This window comes from Panthera leo, chromosome B4 (assembly GCF_018350215.1).
Source record: "Panthera leo isolate Ple1 chromosome B4, P.leo_Ple1_pat1.1, whole genome shotgun sequence".
In the NCBI taxonomy this organism is placed as follows: Eukaryota; Metazoa; Chordata; class Mammalia; order Carnivora; family Felidae; genus Panthera; species Panthera leo.
In genome coordinates, this window is record NC_056685.1 from 65,189,765 (window position 1) to 65,209,761 (window position 19,997).

The window sequence follows — 19,997 nt, forward strand, 5'->3', positions numbered from 1 at the left end:
TGACTGAGCCACCCAGGAGCCCCTTTCATCCCTTTCAATTACTAAATATGTCTTTGGTTTGGACAATGCATTACAAGGTGACACATATAAGGCCCTGGGTGATAGGGATCCTACCTATCTTTCTAATTTTATTTCTTGCCTCTCTTCTCAGCTTACTCTGATGCAGACTCAAAAGCCTTTTTTCTTTTCTGTTATTCAAACAAATGAAGTTTGTTCCTGCTTTTGCCAATTGCATTTTCTTTTTTTCTCTTATGTCTTTTTTGTGGATGACTCCTTCTCACCATGCAGGACTCGGCTCAAATAGCATCTCCTTACATCTTCTTATCCTATGCTCAACTATTCACAGACCCTTTACATTTTTTCACAGCACTTATCATCAGAAATAATCTTTTAAATTCATTTTTTGTTTCTCTGATTCCCATATTTAAGGTTAGGACATCAGAGTTCTTGTCTGTCTTATTGCTACTTCCTTCTGAGGTACATGGTACATAGCTGGCTCTCAGTGCATTTTTTGGAAGGAATGAAAAGATTATTAGTTAATATGGACAAAAATTGATCTGCTTTGTATCAAATATGAATTTGAACTGTGTCCAGTACCCTGATATAGATATATTTCCTCTCCATGGCTGCGTAGATGGTGGACAAATGAAAATGAGTGTGAACAATGCACATTTAAGATGCTTCCAAAAGAGCTGTTTACAGGATTTGATCAAATCATCCCTGGTGAGACAATATATGGTAGATTTAATTTGGTGGGAAATAAGTTGCTTATGTACCCAGGCCCATAGAAACAGGTTCCAAAAAATTCTTCATGACAAACTATTCACATTTACTGGACTTATTCTTCCAGCTTAGGTTCTGACTTCTATAATTCTGATTTCTTTATCCAGGCTCTAGAAGTAGTGGAGCTTGGTAGTTAAGAGCATAAACTTTACAGCCAGTTAACCTTGTGTTTCACTCCTGTTTTCTACTTCCTAGCTGTGAGATCCAGGAAATTTAATTCAACTTTGAATCTCTGAAGCTTCATTTTTAAATTGGGAAAAATACCCACTCAACAGCGGTGTTAATCATTAAATGAGATAATGTAAATAGAGTCCGGAGTATTCAACATAGTGTCTGGCATATGATAAAAGATGCTGTTTTGTTCATGGCTGTATTGCTATCACATGGAGCAGTGCCTTACACATACGAGAAGCTCAGTAAGTACTAGATGAATGAAAAAAAAATTACTGAAGGAAAGCAGCTATTATTTTTTAAGAACATTAGTAAAAAATATGTGTTTGAAAACAAAGATATATCCAACTGGGTCTCCTCTGGGCTGTTGGATTGCTACAGACCCCAAATAGTGACTAAGATCCAATAGGAGAGGCCTGATGAAAAACAGGAAGAATATAATCTCTTACAAAGGATTCATTCTTTTCACCACCAAGCAGTTAATGAATATTATTTGCTAGGTGCACTGGTAGGTGCCGTAGATGCCAAGTAGATGTGGCATGATTCTGTCCTTGGAGATGTCAGTTGAGAAGGAAAACAGTAGGCTCTGAAAGGCTGAGAAATTAAGTCTGATCCTATTCTATCTGATTATTTTCTTCCTGTTTCTCTTTCTGTCTCTTTTTCCAAGTATTTCTTTTCCTTCCTTCCTTCCTTCCTTCCTTCCTTCCTTCCTTCCTCTCTCTCTCTCTCTCTTCCTTCCTTCCTTCCTTCCTTCCTTCCTTCCTTCCTTCCTTCTTTCCTTCCTTCTTTCCTTCCTTCCTTCCTTCCTTCCTTCCTTCCTTCCTTCCTTCCTTCCTAAATAGGCTTCATGCCCAGCATGTAGCCCAACATGGGTCTTGAACTCACAACCCTGAGATCAAGACCTGAGTGAGCTGAGATCAAGAGTCAGGAGCTTAGTTGACTGAGCCACCCAGGAGCACTGCCCCCCCCCCCCCACCTGCCTGAGTTGGTAGAGTTTTCTCTAAAGTTTTCTACCTGACAGCCAACCCCCTTTCTCTCACTGTGTATATCTCCTTCCAGGAATTATCAGTTGGGGATGGTGATGGAGAAGCTGGAAGGTAACAGGAGACATGATCTCATAGATGAAATGCTTAGAGTCCAATAGGGAATGTACCACAAACAGACAAAGGTACACAAACAGAGAAATCAAAGGGATTAACGAAACACTTTCATGTGTGGTGATTGATATGGTTTTCCTTTTACACATTAAACAATCTGTGGAAGTAATTTGTCTACTTTTCTAGATATATCACATGCTTACTGGTTGGAACAAAGAAAGTTTTACCATATTTGGTCCCATCTCTCAAAGGTCCTTTCTATGGATCCAGCTGCAACATAATTTTGACTATCTGTTATTAACGGGTATTGGTAAACATAGAGGTTAAACTGAGGAGTTGACCAAAGTACTAGCCTAAATCAACTGAAAGCAAAGAGCATGATTAAAGAACATCTCCAGGCAGCTCTGTACAACAAGCTAGCAGGCTTTTTGCCTACTGTAGTAGTAAGAAATCTCCTGAAGCATTTAAACTCCATGAGGTCAGGGGTTTTAAGGAAACTGGAATGGACTGGGTGGTAATGCTTAATGTATAATATGCATGCATAACAAGTGCACAAAAGTTAGTCTTCATTGGACTAGATTTTTCCTTCAGGAAGTATGAGTGTAAAAGAACTGAAACTGCTCATATACTGTAAAGGGCAGAATACTCTCTAAGATAAATACCAATATTCTAGAACTTTTTACATCTGGAAGTGATCTAAGAGATAAGTATGAAAAATGAACTTAATGAAGGTAAATGGCCATATAACCTTTAAAAAGTTCCTCTAACAAATGTAACAGCAGAACTCCGGATTTTGGCTATAGTCCTGTGAAGTAGCATGCACTAATGCTCAGTACCCTGACAGAGTTTGTCCCCGTGTTGATGGCCTCACTCCAGGGAGCTGAGTGTATTTTAATTCCTGCCTCTTCTCTGCCCCAGATCACTGCAGTTTATAAGGCCACACTCAGCCCCAACAATCTGAACCCTTCAGTGTCCAGCAAAGAATCAGGAAATAAGTTGAAAGGTCTCTGAACATATGGCATAAATATAACACAGTTATCTGATGAAATTCTCTTAAATAAGGATTCTACTTCATTTTTTATTCAACACCCATTTACTATTATTTTAGACAAAATTCTAACAATGTTTACTTGGCATATCAATCAATAGCAGGTCAAAACTCACGTGAAATGTGGAGATGGGGAAACAGAGTTGATCTGGTGAAGGCAGCAATAAATGATGGCTAGAGAGACAATATTCATACAAGAAAGAAGGAAACATTCTAAAAACGATAACAATCTGGAATCATCTTGTATCAAGGGGAACTAACACTAATAACGTCTTAGAAACTTAAAAACAGCATTTTATTATAAACTTCAACAATAATTAGTATTCAAAATGATGACTCTTGAGTCATTAAGCTAAGAAAAAAATATTCCATATGTTCTGTTTAAGAAGGTAGAGAAGTATATACTAATTTTTAGAGTTATCTTTATCGAAATTCCTTAAAATGTTTGAAGTGGTAATTTGGGGTTTTAGTTTCTTAAAATGAGAAAGGCTTTGAGTTTCTGAAAATTTTATTTATGGGTAACCTCATTTATTCCAATTCTACATAAGCATGAACTTCCCATATTAATCTTTGAGAAACTATTGTATCTTTGGGCAAATAATCATTTGAAAACCTGCTTTAAGTCTAGGATAGTGTTCCATAAAATTTCTTACGGGTAAGAAGACCATTCTCATACACACTAATGTAGTTGGTGGAACATTCACAGTGACAATCTTTTAACTGTATACTTGGGAGAAGGGCTTACGAAAAAGTCTGACACTGAGGCTGAGTCAGGGACCGTATGTTTGATTTCTTTATCCTGGTCCCACAGACATAGGGCTGGGTAGATAAAGATCATTTTCTAATAATTGGCTGTAGTTAACCTCATAAACATAGTCACAGTTATAAAGTTTCTTTCCACGTACCACTCTCCAAGATAAAAATAAAAGTCATTGGCAATCCTATTCCAGGACTGAGCTAATAGTAAGGTCAAACTGTAGCAACTGAGTACAGAGATGGAGAGGAGGCAGATTCAAGGCTTGGTAACTACAGTATGTCATAACCAAGGGAAGCACTCCTGGAGGGAGGTGAACATCATGTTGGGGTTTGAGAGTCTAAAGAGGTGGGATTTGACAGAGAACAAGAGGAATAGTGTTGTATGTGAGTACTATGATTGATATTTACAAATAAGAATGAGCAGCTTATGTTGAGAAATAAGGAATTTGGTAACATGTTGGAGGTCATGTAAGGCTATAGGTAGCTTATTCTGTGGCTCCTATGGTACCGGTAACAAGAAAGAGTGGGAGCTTGGCAGAATGAAAAGGGCGTATAAGTTTCCAGATTAGAAAAACCAGAGTTAAAATCCTACATCTTCCATGTACTAATTCCTACGTGTCAAAAATACATGACCTCCTTGAACTTCGGATCAATCACAACATGGGTATAATAACATCTGCCTCACAAGGTAGGTATCATGCATGTAAAGCACCTGGCATAAACAGACACTCAAAAAATAAGGACAGTAATGTAAATAATATTTGAAAAACATTTCTTTGTTGTGAGTAGACTAGGTTAGGATGAAAAAAAGAGAGGGGCCATTGAAGTAAACAGGTGTGTGAAGGTGTTGGCTGAAGAAAGGTCTGGATTCAGAGATCTATTAGGAAGTAAGAATCATTAGGACTTATTGAAAAGAAAATTTTAAACAAACATTTGGTTGCCATGGTGACAGCAGTCCTCACATCCACTTAACACCCTAAATGCAGCCTGCCTTTCACATTTCCTGGTTGGTAAGAAAACGGATGGTTTTCCTCACACTGTTAAACGATGTGTTACTAGATCAAAATGAGCTTCTTCATTAAATTACCAGTGTTTCATCCACCTGCTCACAAAATGAAGCTACGGTGCAGTGCAGACCCAGAGTGGGTCTGCTGCATTCAAACTACTATAAAATCTTTATTTCTTTCTGACCCACACAATCCATGCACCTGAGAAAATCATGGAATCCAACCTTGGGCAATCCACTTAAGCTCACTTAACCTCAGTTTCTTCGGTATAGCATGAGGGTGTTCCAAGAGATAAACTAGTTTATTTTCCAGCTCTAAAATTTTGTAATTTTAAGCACTGGTAAAATGAGGGCTAAATAGAATATATAATTCAGGCATGTTGAGGAATGTATGAATAGGCCCTTTTAGCCCTTGTGTGCTACAGACCCAACAGAACCTCATTAGAAAGACCACAAAGGATCAGCTAGTGCTACCAGCTCCATTTCAAGCTCAAGAACAAGATCAGGGCTGATCTGGTTGGGGATTCATGAGGAAAGACCATACTGGATAATGAATGTATCTGACTCTTCTCATGAGAATTAGGAGAACTTCAGAGGTAGGTGACTTTTGATCTGAATTTTGAAGAATGACCAAAGGTAAAGAGAATTAAAAACAGAGGGAGCAGCACAAAAAGAGGCCATGAGGTGAGAAGTGAAGTGTCCAGCCATGACCAAAGGTGAACAGAGACCACTGGCTCTGGCAAGGCCACAGGATAATTTAAATGGCAACACACTGGCCTTATTCTAAATGACCTCTCCTCAGCAATACTTAGATCAACCCTGATTTTTTTCTGCAGTCAAGATGAGATCCATTGTCATGGCTAATAACAATTACCTGGAAGGGTTGCATTCAAATTTTAAAGGGATATATTATGGGTCCAGTTTGTAGTCTGACACATAGTAGATGTTGGAAAAAAATACCATTTCTTTTCTTGTTTATAACAATGTTTCTGGGGTCAGTGACTGGAATAAGGTTGATGCTCAGTAAAAAAATTATTGAATGAATAAATCATAAGAGCATCAGGCTGGGTCATGACTTCAGTGATAGTAGGGACACCTACCATTTGAAGGAGTGAAGGCTACTCCATAATCAGAGAACAAGTGAGCAAAGACACAGTTTATGGGTGTTGTGGACTCTGTGCGTGGGGCCCCCAGGAACTGTAGGGTATGTTCATACGGTGGCCCTGGAGGTACAATAAATAGTCCTAATAGTTTTGAGCCATCTAAAGATACACTAAGGGCTTGGGGAGCTAAAGCTAGAGGATACTTATCTATTGGTTTTATTGAACTTTATTTCTTGGGGCGCTTGAGTGGTTTAGTCGGTTAAGCATCTGACTTTGGCTCAGGGCATCATCTCATGGTTTGTGAGTTTGAGCCCTGCATTGGGCTCTCTACTGTCAGCCGAGCCTGCTTCAGATACTCTATCCCCCATCCCTCTCTGCCCCTCCCCTGCTTGCGCTCTCTCTCTTTAAAATAAATAAAAACATTTTCAAAAAAGAACTTTATTTCTTCAAAGATCCTTCTACTCTGGAGTGATCTGGGATTATGTTTGCTATAATTCTATCATGCATTGGAATTTGAGAATCAAATGTATCTTTAAGGTGTATAAATTGTGTTTTTTCCTTGCACATCTGGCCATCTCCTCCAACCTGCCAGCACAAGCAGTCTCGTGACTCTGGGAGGCAAAGGAGGAGGAGGAAGCTGTTTGATAGAATACAATTAGGAAATGTAATTAACATTGTAAATCTTCTCCAGTTTCTATTCCACTTCTCTCCTTTTCTTTCAAAGAACCACAATTTTCACACACTTCCTTCCTGCCCTGCCTCCTTTTCCCAGTGATGTGATTAAACCAAATTTCACCATGTTGAATGAGGGTGGAGGAAGGAACAGGCAAAGGAAGGTTCTGCCACAGCACCTGGTTGAACTCCTGGATTTTTACATACATTTTCATTATTGATTATTTTCCACCATCTCCACTGGAAGACAGAGAAAATGCTTACCAGGTGCCCTTTAGCAGGACCTGCTCATATTTCTGCAGGAAGGAAGGAATACACTTTTCAATAATATATTTTCAGTAATACAATATCATATTAAGCATTGTGCTTGGCCATAGCACAAAGTCCAGGTGAAACTTTGCTGAAGTCAGGGCAGAAAGGGGCAGAGAACATGGCAGTGTTAGAGATGGAATGATTACAAACCCCAATGAGCATTAGTGATCAATAGTCACCATGCAGAGCTACTATTGCCAGGGATGCGATTTAATAGTGCCATGTTTCTACTCAGTGGGGAACCACTGTCAGCTCCCAATCTGGGTGGGAAGTAACTCTGCCTGCCAAAATGGTTTAGCTTTTATCCTATCCAACACAACCTTGGATTTAGCTACTAGAAGCCACAAAGTGCTCAGGTTGTAGAAAAGAGCTGAGACCTTAAAACAGCCTTTCCTGGATTTAACAAATCAAATTTCATATCTACGGGTATAATAAGCTGCCTGAAACAAAGAGGGGATAGTCCGTTGTAGACACTGGGACAAGAGCAACCTGGGGCATAAGAAGAGAATACAAATCTAATAAGAACTCTTCCCTTTATAATACTGGTTAAGAGATACCTTAAACTTTTTGCTGAGAGGAACTGGTGACTTATTCTCAAACCTTGATGACTGTTTATAGATAGTGGCATAGAAACTTGTGTAATAAACTATGCAGCTCTCCTTAGAGTGTTTGAAGCTTTTAAATACCTTCCTAAAATTCCTAATTAAGGACATCCCTCTCAGTATCATTGTACATAGACACTTGGACTGGAGGAACTTGGCTTCTCTATTTAAGAAACTACCTTACTTTACATGGTTTCACCCCCCGTTGTGTATTGACTTGTTGTGATTTCAAACCAATGTTTTGAAAGCTTGTTTTTGTTTTGTTTTTTTTTTTTAAGTAGGCTACATGCCCAGCGTGGAGCCCAATGTGGGGTTTGAAATCACCAGCCTGAGGTCAAGACCTGAGTTGAGATCAAGAGTTGGACATTCAACCAAACCACCCAGGCACCCCTGAAAGCTTGTTTTGGACAGCACTGTTTGTAGTTTGAATTTGTTTTGAATAACTTGTTTCAACGAAATTGTTCTGCAGTTAGATATTAAGACTTTCTTGCCAAACTCTTGCACATGGAGTAGAGAACCATTATATCACTGATAGTGGAGTAATGGCAAGGGTGTCCCATCACGTGATGGACTTTCAAACTTTAAAAACCAAGGTTTGACCAGTAACTCGAGAGTGTTGGGTTTGGGCTACTCTTGGCTAATCTAAATAGCTGTCTGTAGATTTTGAGACACCTCCTCCTGCCATGGCCAGGCTACTCTTGGTTGGCAGTGCCATTAAACTGTGCAGCAGTGTCAGGAAGGGACAGGTGTTTCTGACTTGGCAAGGCTACTTGTCATAGGCAGTGGTATAAGCTGTGTCCCTTGAGTAATAACCTTCGTAGAAGCCCATCTTGTCTGTAATATTGGTGCTGCCTCCTGCTAGCTACATGGTCCTAGCTCCTACTAGGCCAGCAACTGATACCCAGATTTTAGTTGGAAGGGTTGAATACCAAGAACAAACTCGTAGAAAGGAATACCTCAGCTAAATGTGGATTTTATTTCATTCATCTCCTCTTTGCCTGGAGCAATATTGTAATTATTCATCATTGACTTGGTATCTCTTTATTGGCATATTAAAAGATGTTATCTGGTATGCTATTGGTTTGTGAACTATTATTGTAAATTATAATTCCCACAGTGAACCTATGTTAAGCAAATTACTGGCAAAGACAATCTTAGTCTCTCAGCATAATCCGCTATAAACAAAACAACCTTAGCTCCCCCATGTCTGTTCTTCATATAGTAGTCAGAAATCTTACTGAGGCTAAGTGACACCATAGCTCACTTCTGACCAAAAGCCATCAATGGTTTCACAGGTCAATCCGAGTAAAAGTAAAAGCTCTTTGCATGGCCTGAGGGCTCTAGAAGATCCGGCCCTCATCTTCTAACACTCTCATCAGAGAGGCCCTTTCTGACCACCCTTGTACAGCAACTCTGCCCCACTGCCACTTACTGTCCTTTATTCTGCCTCTGTTTCACAAAGCATTTCATTCATTGGACATATTACATATTTCCATTATTACCTGCCTCCCTTTTCTACAAAGTAGCCCTATATGGTGGGGACAGATTATGCTCTAAAACATCCAGAAGAGTGCCTGGTAAAAAGGAGAATTCAATAGAGTTAGATGAAATGGTGGATTTAAGATTCCTGTTCTATGAGTGGATGGGGTAGGTAACGACTTCCATCACAAAATGTTCTTTTATTCATTATTTTTCTCTGGATGTGCAATATATCATACATACCTGCTACTCTGTAGATAGACTATAAGTTAAACATCTGACCTGCTCTGACAAAAGCCTGACTGGGCATAATTTTCTGCTTCTGATTATAGACTCTTTTGTAGATTGGTATTTGATAAGTGCCTGTACTTGTAAAGCATCCTTTACTTACCATGGGGTGTGGGACTGTGCATAGAGTATTTAAAAATTTAAAGGCACTCTAAAGACATGAGTAAAACTGATAGTAAAATCTCTGGTTTAGTGAATTAAATTTATAGAAAGACTGAATTTGACATATGCCATGGTATAGTCTTTTATGATACTATCCTATTTTATTCAAGTTCAAGATTGAAGAAAAGAGTAAAGGAAAACTATCTCATTCATTTTTTTAAAAAAAAACATGAAGGTGATTCACTTAGGAAATTTAATTATTAGGGTAAGAAATTTAAAACATGGAAGAAACTGGGTTCTTAGCAATCAAGTGGATAACAAACAGCTGTTTGTGTGCAAGATTACAGCATGCTGGGATAAATGACACTTGGCAACTTTAAATTGTACAAGAAGTTCACATTTATTATCTCATTTCATTTTCAAAATATTCCTGTTGGGTTGATATTATTATACACCTTTTTTTATATGGACAAAGAAACGAGTTCAGAAATGTTAAGAAAGTTACCCAAAGTAATGGAGCCAGAAGGCAGCAGAGCCAGGCTTCTAATGAAACTACACTCACTTAAGTTCCTGTAGACTTTTCTTTCCCTCTTAATCTTCCCCAGCAGAAACAATGCTTCAAATTTTACTAGCCAGGACAAAAAATTTTAAATTGTTTTCATGGCCTTAGATTTCAAAGCCAAGAGATGAGTAACTATATTTCCTTGAAAAAATTTTTTAGAAATTAGGAAATCAGTTACCTGATTTATAGGAAACTGTTTAATGCAGTCTACTATAGTGAAGGAGGAGAATATTTTAAACATTCACATTTAAAAGTCAACTGCATATTCTCTTCACTATATAAGAGCATGTTAATAATAATTAAATTAGTAAAGTGCAAAAAGGAACACATTTAACTCAATGGTACCTTTAGAACTATAATGAATTCCTAAAACTTACAACAGATGCAGGTATATTGCTAGAATGTCATGGGGCTGAAAACCTTCTCCTTTTTTATTCATTTTTTAAAATTTTTTTTGAGGGGAGGGGCAGAGAGAGGGAGAAAGAGAATCCTGAGCAGGCTCCAGGCTCTGAACTGTCAGAGCCTAATGCGGGGCTTAAACTCAGGAACTATGAGATTATGACCTGAGCTGAAATCGAGAGTTGGAAGCTCAACTGACCAAGCCACCCAGAAGCTCCCTGAAAAGTTTCTCCTTATCTTTTGCAACTTCCAAACATTAAAATACAGTAAGACACAAGTGGTAAAATTCAATTATACCCCAAATATGGATTTTTTTTCACTAGTTCCATCTAAGAGGAGAAAAATGGCCTAGAAATTTCCTGAAATAACATTGATTGCAACTGTTCCTTTTGAATAAGGCCAAGAGAGTCATTGTTTAGCTCTCCATGCATTTTAATAAAAGTTGTTAACAAGACAGATTTGACAAGATTATAAATTTTAAAAGCCTTAAGCATATTTTTGTCATAAGTATCATATTAAAAATTTCTTTAATTCAACTACGTAAATATTTTGAGATTTCAACTCTGTAAGCCAAAAGTTGAACTCCCATATTGAAAAGAAATTCTCTTTATTTCTTTTTAGTATATTCCAAGAACAGTAACACTCCAACATAATTCAAGACAAGGAACACTGGACTAAGAGTTGATTAAAGATTTAAAATATAGTTCTGGATCTCCTATTAACCAGCTGGATGGACATAAGTGATTTTTTTTTAACATTCCTTGGCCTTCATTTTCTAGATGATAAAATTAAAGGATTAAATTGAACTTTCTAGCAATTCTAAAATATGATCACATGATCTAGACATGAGTGTTCTCAAAATTCTACTCCAAACACACACCAGAATTTTTAAGTTAATATGAAAAGTCTTCTGACCTATTGTAAGTTCAAGCATTTTATTCTGAGAAAAAGATCTCAGGTCATTATTTAGGACATTGATTTTATTTGTACACAATTCTCTCAGTGTAAATATTCTTTTAGAAACCTAAAAGCAACAAATTGGAAAGGTAAGGAATGCAGGAAGCATGTGTACTTATAATGGAAGAGTAATGGACAGAAATAAAAATTTGCTTTTTAAATTTATTATAACAACTGATGGTCATAAAGATCACCACTATTAAGAAAAGGTTAAATTATTCAGTAGATTTTACTTAAAAAACCAGGGACATGCATAATATTTGATAAGTGTTTCTATTTAAAATTTTTTAAGTAGGAAATTAGGCACATAAATATGTTTTGAAACTTATTAACATAGAGTTTTTTTCAGACTATTCTTTTTTTATTTTGATTTTTTTTTTTAACGTTTATTTATTTTTGAGACAGAGAGAGACAGAGCATGAATGGGGGAGGGTCAGAGAGAGGGAGACACAGAATCCGAAACAGGCTCCAGGCTCTGAGCTGTCAGCACAGAGCCCGACGCGGGGCTTGAACTCACGGACTGTGAGATCATGACCTGAGCTGAAGTCGGCCGCTTAACCGACTGAGCCACCCAGGCGCCCCATTCAGACTATTCTTAATAAATAATGTGTTATTTGTCTGAAATCTTGATTTTTAAGAAGCAGAAATTCTGACTTTCTCAATTGTGATGAAATGTGAAATTCCATTTTAAGGAGCTCCTTTGCAATTCTCTGTGTATAAAAATGAGAGGATGTTAGCATGGCCATGGTTCTTTCTCACTTTCTGCAGTTGAAGGCCTTGTCTAACTTAATCAAGCTTGTGAAGGACTAAAGGCAGTGAACACACAGAATAGCTCAGACACAAGGCAAAGTCCAAGGTTACAAGAAATTAACCTGTTTGTAATCAGGAATCTTTTTTTTTTTCTTTAGGTTATCAGTCAGGGATCCAGGAGGAAACAGGTGGCACACACAAATTAGACTATTTCCAGAGGGCTTACTGAATAGACTATCTACAGAGATGTGAGCAGGGGTAGAAAACCACCAGAGATGGTACTGCACCTGGCTGCTGGGAAGAGGGGAGGCCATGATGACCTACTTCTAAGTCTGAAAGGACAAGGGAGGGAGAACCATTACCTGGACTTGGAAGGAAAAAATGGTGAAAAGCAAAGGCTGCTTTGAGAGAAATTGTGCCCTCAGGTGAAGGACACGGCCAGCCTGAGGCATCCTCTCAAGAGAAAGATGAGAGAATACACATCCAAATGACATTCTCCTCCTGCCCTAATGTCTCTTGCCAGAACTCCGAGAACAGTGTCAACAGTGTCGGTAGCCCTAATAGGCCAGCCCCCTGAGGTACCAGACAGGGTGGAGAATAGTAGAGAGTGAACCTAAAGGGACACATGGACTACATGTAGCATCTTTAGCTCCTGAAGTTTTACAAGATGCACTTTTTAATAAGCACATGTACAGGTTGGTGAAGGAACAAAGAGGAGAAGTGCCCAGTGTAAAAGGAAGAATCAAGTCAGGGTGCAGATGAGAGGCGTGTGATGTAACATTATAAGTGTATACTTCATTTAAAAATCATATACTCACTGAATCACACCATACAGTAACTAAAAAGATTTAAATTAACTCTTACATAAAACTTTCCACCCTAAATAGAAAAGCGTACCACCTAAAACTATCTCCAACCATAATATTAAGACATAACCATTTTTTGCACCAAGATCTCTATTCCTATTTAATATGTAAGTGACATCAACAACCAAAACCATATCCTGTATCATTCTGTAATAACTTTTTGGCAGCTAACATACAGTGAGCATTTACAAATGCCTGACTCTGTGCTAAGCACTTATTTTATTTACTCTATTCAACAAACTGTGGTTTGCCTTCTTATAATTCCCATTTTATAAATAAGGTAATTAAGGCTTAGAGAGACTTTGTAACTTGCTCAAAGCCATAGATTCATTCAAAGTCATAAGTGACACAGCAGGGATGCAAAGGTTGTTAGTTTGTCCCAGAGCCTAAATTCTTCAGTGATTGGGCTACTCTCCTTCCAATAACAGCCAGAGAGGGTGAGGGAAAGAAGGGGGTGGGGTGGGAAGGGGAGGCCAGGAAAAGGGGAAGAGGAGGGGAATGGGGGAGAGGGAGAGGAAGAGAGCCAAGGATGATAGAGAAGTTAGATAGCATTATAATCTTTACAAGTTGAGCAAGGTAGGAATTTAAATTGGAAATTATGTGGATGCAATGAATTTAGGCAAAAAAAAATTATCTTGCCTTTTGAGCAACCCCAAATGTTATGACTAAAATATGGTCAGCTTTGGCTACCAATCTGTGATATTCTTTTAATTACTCAAAATGTCTTACTGTGCTCACCCAACAATGCTGTATTTATTTAGAAAGTGTGGGTTCAGTTTTGAATTAAGACTAAAACTGGTGGCATAAATTTAAGTATTGGATATGCATTAACTTTTTTTGCTGTGTGAAACAAAATACTATAATCAATTTTACAGGAATCTACTGCTTAAACTGATAATAAAAGGCTAATATAATTGTTATGAGCTATTTTAAGGCCAATTTGCCTGAGGTATTTTATGTAAAATGCAAAGGTAGTCAAAACAGACCAAACACTAAAGCCTTGCTCTCTAAATGTACACAGATGTGACTTAACTGTCAAAGTAATATAAACAACTATGGTGATTTATTGAACTCCAAATATTCATGAGACAAACTTCCTTATTTTTATTTCCTTTTCCTCCATTTTGCCCATCTCTCCACTCTCTTCCCCTGTGGCAACCACCAGTTTGTTGTGTTTTTATGGGTCTGTTCCTGCTTTGTTTGTTTCCTTGATTGCGTTAGAGTCCTTTAACAATCTTTTGGAGTTGAGCAGGTGTTAAGGCCAAGAAGAGCCAAGGTTTGGGAACTCACAGAATCTTTTGACAGTCTATGATAGACTCTATTATTTTGAATTTAATTTTAATTTGATTTTATATTGCAGCAAAGATACTTCCTATATATTCTTGCAAAATGATCTGATATCAGACTAAAAGATCTGATAGGTTTATAGGATTTATTTGCATCATGTAAGTTAATAATAAATTAACGGTGGCCCATTAACAGATGTGGTATCTGTGACACTCCAGAGATGAAATAGAAAATTAGGAATGCTTAAGGAGGAGCAGATATGGGTTCACTGTCCCAGTCTGCAGGCCTATGACTATAATCCTGCCTGCTGCACTCCGGAGATGTAGCGGGACAGCCCCTGACCAAAAAGGTCTTCTCTCTCCCACCTTGCCTTTCACCACAGTTTTTTCTTTAGAAGAAGGTTGGAATTTTGCCATTCTTTAAAATGTTACTGGCTAACCCATTATTCCATAGTTAGCAAACTTTAAAAGGGAACTGATAGCTAAATGCAAACAAAGCAAAACAAAACAAAAACCAGCATTATTTTGATCCTGGGATAGACCCAGGATGCTCAGAAAAATTAAAAATATATCACTAGAAATAAGAAAACAAATTAAAAACAATTTTTTAAACATTTAAAGAAATTTTAGTCACGGACATTAAAATACATTACTTCAAACTCAAGCTCAGCTAGTACATTTAGTACTCTGGTTGGTACAATGAACATAACAGTTTCTTTCAAACTTGACAGATCCTTAGTTAAAAGATAATAGATTCAAGTACTTTATAGCTGTAAACTAGGTCAGTGTGGTTATGTGCATATACCCTTTTTTCCTGTGAGAATTCTTGTCTAGAACATCGTTGGTGCTGAAAAAAAATGTTCATTGAATAGATGAGTAAATAAATATGTAAGATAAAGTTAGTTCTAGTAAAAAAATAAAGACAAGCTTTTCTTTAGCTATACTTTCAGTGGCTTCTTGAGTGTGCATGAGATCACTATATTTAAATATTCAAAATACATCAGTCTTTATACTGATTGACTTTTTGAAAATAAGTGAATTAAAAATTTGAAAAATACACTTTTACATAGCTTAAAAAGTAAATGTGTATAAAGCCTACATTGCAAACGTATTCTACCATTTTTGCCAACTTTCTATATTAGTGCAAGAGATGACTGGCTTGCCATATTTCTGATATGTAGTAGGATGATCCCTAAAGTGAAAATTAATTTTTTGTAAAGAATTAAGGCATACCTTTTTTTTTTATTTCCTTTGCCATTCAATCTTAAATTTTAAAAAACTCTGATTCCTGATAAAAATGTTAATTCTTGTATAGACATAATTAGTAATTAAATTGTGAGTACAAAATATGTTTCAACCTGATGGAGTTTTGACAATAAAATATTCCTGCTTTATTTTACATAAGAATTTATGCCACAAAGTTTTTCATTTTTTCTTACAGAAGGTAGTTGATGTTAACAAATAGAACTAAGAAAATATTTATTAATTTGTAATCAATAGGGTACAATACTGCATTGTTTTTTCCCTCTGTTAGTGGCAGATTTATACTTACAAACATTCTCACACTTGACCTTGTGTGAAAATTTGCTATGTTAATTTATTCAACAGGTATTTATCGACTAATCACTAAGTGCTCATATATGCTGAGAAGAATATAAGAGGTATACAAGGTGATTTCTGTCTTCCAGCTCAGAGGGAAGGGGAAGACATGAGACATCTACTCAGACAAGGTATAAATATGTGCTACAGACAGCGCTTCCATCGGCAGATATTAGCTTCTTTCCATTTCCATGGCTACCAGCCTACTCCAGTCTCTATTTCATTTAATCTAGACTCCTACCTGGACCCCTCCATTTCATGATCCTTTACTCCTACCCACTGTACACACTGAAGCCATATAGGATGATAGCTCCACTAGTTTTATTCTCCTGATAAAAACAAATATAAATTCCCACAGCATTAAAGGGCTTACTGATTGTAGTTTAAACAGAACATTCTACTTTTGGTTCCCTTTAGTCCCTCTTCATCTCATATTCCACACAAGTCTACTATTTTCCCCCTGAAAACGTGCTAGTCTTGTTTATTTCCTTTTCCTCATGCTGTTTCCTTGTCAAGGAACATCCCTTTCCTTTATTCAGAATTCTATCATCCTCATATGGTGGTCTTATAAACCATTTTCATATTAGACATAGTCTGCATGAGAGGAGAGAGAGAGAGAGAGAGAGAGAATGTATGTGTGAACAAGACCGTATTTGTGGAGGTTTTCAGGAAAATGTTATATAGTATTATTTATACATTAACATATACTTTATTTCTTTGTTTCTTCTATTAAAGTTCTTGATCAAATACAAATTTATTAAATTTTATTAAATTTGTATTTTACTAAAGTATAAACTTTGTACATAGGTGATATTCAGTGAATTCTTATGTAATCAAATTGAAGTTGTTTGAATCTAATGCCATAGGAAAAAAGTCAATTTCATTTAATGAACTGGCCTAGGAAGATGTTTTTGAACAGGGCCTTGGACAGGCATCTGGATATATGGAAAAAAAATTGTGACAGATACTCTAAGATGAAAATTTTTTGGAATAAGACACATAAAATAATTAAAAACAACAATCACAAAAAAGCAGCAACTCTTATTTCCATAGAGTTCTATATTAATAATTATGTCATTGGCCTGAAGAAGAAAAAAGAGGTCCATGGCATTTACATCAATTGATGTTAGTAAAGCAGGAGATTCATTAAACATTAAAGATATATCAACTATTTCAAGTTGGTGACAAAAATTTTTTTTACTAAATTTTAGAATTTTTAACTTGGACGTTTGTAGTATATAAAGGCACTCTAAAATACACATGATTGGGGCACCTGGGTGGCTCAGTCGGTTAAGTGTCCGACTTCGGCTCAGGTCATGATCTCACGGCTTGTGAGTTTGAGCCCTGTGTTGGGCTATCTGCTGACAGCTCAGAGCCTAGAGCTTCTTCAGATTCTGTGTCTTTCTGTCTCTCTCTGCCCCTCCCGCGCTCACACTCTCTCTCTTTCAAAAAAAAAAAAATAATAAATAGAAAAAAAAATACACATGATTATCTCAGTATGAGAACCTTAAATTATAAGAATGGTTTTTCTAGATCTGTGTTTACTTAACTAGGTATTTATCTATATTTATCATTAGTGTCTCATAATATAAAGATAGCTAATATTTTAATTCAAATATATGTTTTATCTGTTACTTAAATTCTTATATATCTCTGTTCACATAGTTGGATCACCTTTGCAGGTTTCTACAAAACTTGGGTGAGTGAGGGCATATGACTACATTTCTTTCTATCTCTTTCCTTTTTTCTCCTTCTTTGTAGGAAGCTCTGTATTTCTGTATGAAATTACTTGAAGTTAAAAGTGTGTAAGAAAAGATAGTCACTTAAGCAATTTCAACCCATATTGTTTTCATTAATCTGAAATATAAAATTGCTTAATGATTTTTCAAAAGCTGACGAGAAGCTTTAATTAAACACTATGCTACGCATAAAGATGATACTAGCATATATTGTGAACTTGGGTCCCATAGTCAAGAAATGTAGGTTTCATTACGATCTTCCTAAAAGAAAACCTGTAAATGTATCTAGAACAATATGTACCTCAATGTTCCAGTTACAGAGAAATGTCATTTGGCTAGAATAATTTAATAATATATTTTATTATTACCCACTTATTTTTGTATCCAGAATATTGAAGCGAAAATGTGTATAGATGTGGTAATCAGAATAAAGGTACCCCCAGAGATGGCCACATCCTAATTTCTGGGACCTATGAATATGTTACCTACATGGCAAAAGGACTTTGCAGATATGATTAAGATTATGAATCTTGAGATGGGGAAATTATCCTAGATTTTCCATATGGGCCCAAGAACATGCTTTAAAACAATTTTTTGCATCCTTAAATATTTAGAACATGCTAAACCCATACTAGGCACTTAGCAAATATTTATTGAATGAATAAAAAAGAAGGGATAGTTTAAGATTGGGGCATCAAGAAAGAAATAACCTAACAATTAACTATTATCTGCATTTGCAGATTTTCCACTATAGGAATATAAGTAATAAAGTAAAAAACAACATGAAATTAAAAGAGCTCCAATGTATCTTTGAAATATGATCCGGTTTCAAAATTTCTTCTTTGTTCCCTAATAAATTTCACAGTGGAAACCAAGAAATAAAGACCCAACAAGTGAGAATGTTATGATGATGCAATTCAACAAACTGGAAGTATAAAATTTTAAATGATCTTATCTATATCATTCTTAGTGAAAATATAATGACCCCAAATTCTGGTTTTCATTAGTAAAACATTGATGGCGGAAAAAGTAAAAGGAGTACTCTTGGGGCACCTAAGTGGCTCAGTCAGTTGAGCATCCGACTCTGGATTTCAGCTCAGGTCATGATCCCAGGGTAGTAGGATTGAGCCCCGAGTTGGGCTTCACACTGAGCATGGAGCATGCTTAAGATTCTTTCCTTCTCTTTCTCTCCCTTTGCCCTTTCCCCTGTTGACATACTCTCTCTAAAAAATTAAAAAACAGGAGCTACTCTGTATTAAAATATAATTTCCTATTTTTATTTTTTAATATATTTTAAAAAAATTATCTTATTTTTAAAATTATCCCTTATCTCTAGTAAGGACGTCTACATTTTAAGCTTATAAATTTTGGTAAAATTTCGACAAAAGATGGTAAATACTTAAAGACAACCTGGTGGTAAAAAATTAAATGTACCCATTTAAAAACCAACAAATCAATACAATTCTGCAATCTAACCTAAGTGACCAGTTTTCTAATTCCAATTCCATAATTCTATCCTAGATACATAAGCTTAAATAAAACAGATTTGTGTAAATAAGAACATAACAATTTTTAGTATACCAAAATTTATGCCTAACTCAAATGTCCAACAGTAAGAGAATGGTTAGGTAAATAGATCATATATTTAAACATTATACAATAAAACAAATGTAACATAAAAGAAAATCAGTGGGAAAAAATTTAAACGTGGTTTGAACTATTTATTTATTTACTTATTTATTTATTTAGAGAGAGAGTGGAGGGACAGAGAGAGAGAGAGAAAGAGAGAGAGAAAATCCCAAGGAGGTTCAGTGCCATCAGCACAGAACCCAACACATGGCTCGAATCCACAAACCATGAGATCATGACCTGAGCCTAAATCAAGAGTTGGATGCTTAACCAAGTGGGCCACCCAGGTACCCTGAAACTTAGTTTGAACAATAATTTCAAAACATGTATGGAAAAAATTTACAAAGCAATATACCATTATATTATATGTAATTGGTAGCATTATGGAGTATTTTATTTTGTATTATGTTTTTTACTGTTTTCCAAATTTTCAATATTAAAGTTATTATTTTATATTAAGAGAAAGAGTTTTGTATTGTAAAACAAAAATTCTAATATAAACAATCACTTCTGCTCATTCAACATTTCAAATTCTGTAATTGTGTCTATTCCATGAAACCTTCTGAAGAAATGGGCTGTTTTAGACTAAACCAAGGGCTTTTCCAAATATCATCAAAGTACATTTTAGGTTTGATCTGAGGAACAATATCTGAAATAATGAAAGTCACTCAATATTAACTATGAGGAAACTGAGTGCTGGGAATCGGTTATAAAATAAACATTTTACAAAAGAAAAGAACTACTATTTTTGTTAACTTACAAGAGCTGGGTTTTTTTATTTACATAGTCAC

The 19,997-nt window shown here is 36.2% G+C and overlaps 1 protein-coding gene across 7 annotated transcripts in view; it reads right to left on the minus strand.

Moving 5' to 3' along the window:
* Positions 1–19,997, minus strand: part of SYT10 (synaptotagmin 10) — a 66,380-nt gene that overhangs the window by 13,044 nt on the left and 33,339 nt on the right. The gene's annotated exons all lie outside the window — the stretch shown is intronic.